Genomic DNA, 5,096 nt, shown 5'->3' with positions numbered 1-5,096 from the left:
CTTCAAATAACTCACTTTATAAATATAACGTTGATATCTTCAGCAATATAATATCAGCTTGATGGCCGTACGAAGCGCTTCATGCCGCTTCGACAATAACTATATACTTGACCTCAGTTTAAAGAGATTATTTCTCGAGGATTCTGTGTTCTGTATCACAGTGTATACTGTACTTGTTACTTTGTGCTTGATTTTAGGTTCATGTAACTATCTTCCCACAATGTTCTTCGGGTTAAATTGATCCATATTTGTCTCGACAGATTCTTCTCCTTCATGAAAACAAAAGGAAGACATTAGATTGCAACCAACCAGGACAATTTAAGGTTTGTTTCCGCAGACAATCTGAAGAATTGGTATTCTATCTTTTCTATGTTGCTGAGGTGCTATAATTACTAAATCAAAACCAATAGCGTCTTGAGGGATTGAGACTTGCAATTTAATTATGCCTTTGACAGAGAAATATGTATTCCTGGCATTATTGGGTACTTACATTTGTTTTGTTTGATATGTGATGTAGAATATAATCACGCAGTAAATTAGACGTCTCTGGATAAACGTGAAGGGTGTGTTTGGGGTGAAAACGGGAATATAGTGATTAGGGTGAAAACTTAAACTCTTTATTCAAAATGTCTGCCTTTTCTAAACTACTGTATGTTGTATTTCTTTCGTGTGCTTCATCATCGATCAACTCCTCGAAGGTCCGTGTGGTGTGTAAAGCACAGAAAATTTTCTTCACTAAAATTTTTTAATTCTGTTTCTTTACCGAATTTGTTCACTTTTATATCAATAATTAACACTATTGAATGTTGCTAAAAATACACTTACAAATTGTTATATTCTCAAGATAATTTAAGACTTTGTCTTTGGTAATTAATGGTCAAATATTAAGATCAAAATCATATTTGAATACCTCGTAGAACAAAAAGAGACAGTTCTAAATATCAAGAAACAAATTAGGGAGATAAGAGACAGATACTGGCGACGTATATATACGTTTAGTAAACACCTCATAAATTTAAGTACAATACACACTTATGAAATCTCTTATGGACATTTGTATAAAATAAATCTTATGCTGATTTTTGTTTTGACAGATCCTAAAGATAATCAAAGTAATCAATGAAGGGATAAACAGGTTCACAAGGAGTTACAGGTTTATATTCATTACAGAATGCAAAATCGCATGCCTAGTAGAAAATAATGAAAAACAAGAGATGAATATTAAATACAGAACATACAGTAATGTGAAACGAAAAAGTATGATATAAATCAGCTCAATTGATGGTAGAGGGAAAAGAAACATAAAGAATTTGGTAGAGTTTACCTTATGTTAAATTGTGTAAATGTCAGTCTCTGTAATGTCTACACATAACGTATCTTGCAATACAAAACAAAGGTATACATAATATAGTCAATGTAAATGAATGTCATCAAGTCATTGAATAGATTCACCTTTTTCATGTATTTATTCAGCTACTGTCTCCAAAATTTTGTTTCTAATAGTTACACCACGGCCTTTCATTTAAATCTTGAAATCTGAGTTTAGATAACACAGATTGCAATACCCCACATCGCTTACTTGCTATTTGACACTGTTTTGTCATCATCATTCAGTGTAGCATACATTTTATTTCTGAAATATTGATCCATTTTTCAGATTCGGATGTGAAGTTGAGGCTTCTTATATTGCCGGAAATCTTTCTCAGTGACCATGAATAATCTGCCACGGGATCGAAACCAGACATGGAAGGAAATCAGTGACGAACATTTAAATGTCGTCATTCCAGCTGTGGTATTTTCCGTGGTTGCCATGACAGTTGGAATATTGGGCAACTGTTTGATACTGTACGTGTTTAAATTCAAATACAAACCGTCCAATCATTGTTATTTCCTCCTATCTCTGGCTGTCTTTGACTTAATGTTTTGCTTGTTGGGAATACCTTTCATGATTGTAGAAATGCGACAGAGATATGTATTCGACAATGCCGTCTGCAAAGTATAGCGATTGTTAAACCATTATTTTTGTATCCTGCTCATGCTTTATCATAATGGCAGTTGCCATTGAAAGATATCTGAAAATATGCAAGCCAAACAGAAAACATATAACCAATAACATGGCGATTATATAGTGTTACTTCTCAATTATTTTTGGTATTGTCATGGCACTCCCTTCTTCATTCTTGTTTGGACGACGTTCTTTTCAGATGGGGATACATAACGTATCCAGATGCTATTATCAAGACTCGTATAAGGACACAGTCTTCCCTTTGTTATATCAAACATTTCTTCTATTAGCATTTATATCGGCAGGGGTTATCGTCTGCGTCTCTTGCTCTCAAATCGTTTGCAGAATCAGAACTAGGAATGATACGCTGAATATTGCTTCTGCATGTGCGAGCTTCGGCAAGTCTTTGGATTCGTCAGAAGATATATCCAGTACAACTAAACAACCCAAACTGATAAATATAAATATGTTTGACAATATCGAACTTAAATCAACAGTAAAAGCCCATCGTCTCGCAAAGATGTTGTTCATTATTGCAGCAGTTTTCATTTTCAGTTACGTCCCTTACTTTTGTGTCACTTTGGCTTTTATTATAAATAACAGATTATTGCGCATCTTGAGCCTAACGGTGACAGCAGTTTTTGAGGTATTCTCGAAATCTTTCCTGATTAATAATTTCACGAATCCATTTGTCTATGGATTCATGGACAAAGAATTTCGTGCGGAATGTAAAACATTATTTTACAGAGTGATAAGAAGAACATAGATGTCTCTTTGCCACAGTGATCCATTAAAAATGGATCAATACTTGTGAAGTCTAATGCTAGTATTTCTTGAAACGAAATTATTAATAGCGCATTATATGTGCATCGAGCTGAAGCGATAACTCGCCCATTCATTTCTTTAGTGTTGTGAACGTTCACGTCATTTTTAGTTTTGGGATTCATAGGATACACCTTCACTGTATTAACATTTTTTCATATTGAAAATACTTTAGATTGAAATGATGACTAAACCCTAATAAATGCAATCAAGATAATGTATATATAGTTACTGTTGAAGTCGAAATCAAATGTTTCATTACTGATAAATAGAAGCATGCATTTAGTTTCAAGAAATATCAACATTGATAAGATATTAGATCAGATACAGTAACTTTCATCAAGTTTTTGTTTCGTTCAGAATATGCGTAGATCTAGATCCAATAAATCGCCGGATAAAGATGAATTTTTTGGCTGAATTATCTGACCTTTCTTCAATTAAAATCTATATTGTTTGCTGAGTTAACCTACATGTCAAACGAAGGGGACATAGTAATTTGAATCGGATATTAGTTCTGTCAGATCACAATCATTCAAATCGGTTATGAACTATATGATCTCTGCATGATTTCTTGTACGAAACCCCATTTTACATTCATTATTTAAAGCTACAGTTATAGGGAAATGACGAAAAGCGCAATGTAGAGAGAAAGGATTGGTTATAATTTTTTCAAAACCCTATGGAAAAAGAAGAATTTACATAATGAAGGAAAAAGAATACAAAATGTATTGACGTATTCTTAAATTACTTTGCAATAGATAAAAACGCTTACCTCCGATCTTAAATTTTAAACACTAATCAAGCTTCAAGTATTGACATCGTTTTGATAAAATACATTGTTTAGTCAGTATTATCAAAATTAACTCTGAAACTTTTTAATATAATATTTAGCAGCAGCATTTATCTTGGAAATTGGAGTAAGGGTATTATTACACCAATTATTAGAAAAAGGTGTGAACTATCCGATGCAAGTAATTATAGAGGGATACATTGCTTCGCTAGACAGGAACACATTTTTATTAGCATATTGAATAAATAAAACCTCCTCTTTAGTCATTACATAGGATATAGTTAATGATGGACAGTTTCATTTTAAGAAAGATAGTAATGCAGTAGACGCCAGTTGTATGTCAGAAGTGTTTGATTAAAAAGCTATTCAGTGGAAAGAAAGCTCCTTCATTGATTTAAAGAAAGCAATTGTCTAAGAAGAAAGGACAATCTATGGAAAAGTAGTACAATGCAGATTGAGTCGGAAATGTTTTTGACAATAAGACCTATGTACAGCTCAGTGGAGTCATGTGGAAAGCTTTTAGCTCACTCTGATACTATTTCCACCGTTAGCTTGTGCTTCCTCTGTTGTCTCTTTTTGTTTATTTAATGATTTGAAAATTGACATGATAGTCAAATATCGGGGCAAGTATCGTTACAGAAAAACTGATGTCTGTTGTATTGTTTGCTTATGATGCGGTGATATTTTCAGAGACAGCAGATGGTCTATGAGCATCATTATACACCCTGCATGTATACGGTATACAATCACATATATGTATACAATAACATATATTCGTACATATTGATAAACCGAAGCTTATGATTTATAGAGTTAGAGGACTATATGTTTTTATTTAAATACAGAAATTTAAATAAAGTTTGTATACATTGTGGATAATTTTAAATATTTAGGATTTGTAATTACCAACAGAGGCTCGTTTCGATCTGCTACATATACTATTGCTGGCAAAAATCTCAAAGCTATGTGCGCACTTCTGAAGAGAAATACTAATCTACAATGTTCATTTATTGTTATGTTCAGTTTTTGTTATGTGTTATGTATTTGATTCTTTTATTTTCCTTTTATTCCGTTTTTTGACAAATCAAAACAAATATAACTTGTGCAAATAATTATCACAAGTCGTTACCAGATGTATTTCTAACAATGTATTTGCGTGTGGAATGATGGGTTAAGTAGTGGTTTAAGTTGCTAGAGAAAGAATTATGAAAATTGGGTTTCTAATTTGTGAAAGATACTGCTGAACATAGGATCTTAAAAATCTAGTATGACTAAACTACTTTCAGTTCTCACTATATAAATATATATATATATATATATATATATATATATATATATATATATATATATATATATATATATATATATATATATATATATATATATATATATATATATATATATATATATAGTTCGAAGGAACTTCCTATCTTAGTCTTTCATTTAGATGATCTTATAATGATTCTTATTACTGCATCA

At 31.9% G+C, this 5,096-nt stretch overlaps 1 long non-coding RNA gene across 1 annotated transcript; it reads left to right on the top strand.

Moving 5' to 3' along the window:
* Positions 1-254: 254 nt before the first annotated feature.
* LOC149797014 (uncharacterized) lies at positions 255-4,490 on the top strand. The gene is made up of 2 exons (XR_016421491.1): positions 255-323; positions 1,658-4,490. It is a non-coding gene; the product is annotated as an uncharacterized LOC149797014 (long non-coding RNA).
* The last annotated feature ends 606 nt before the right edge of the window (positions 4,491-5,096 follow it).

This window comes from Sinohyriopsis cumingii, chromosome 6 (genome assembly GCF_028554795.1).
Source record: "Sinohyriopsis cumingii isolate HCF-2022 chromosome 6, ASM2855479v2, whole genome shotgun sequence".
Classification (NCBI taxonomy): Eukaryota; Metazoa; Mollusca; class Bivalvia; order Unionida; family Unionidae; genus Sinohyriopsis; species Sinohyriopsis cumingii.
Note: the sequence above shows the minus strand (reverse complement) of the source record. Positions and strands in the feature narration are given on the sequence as shown.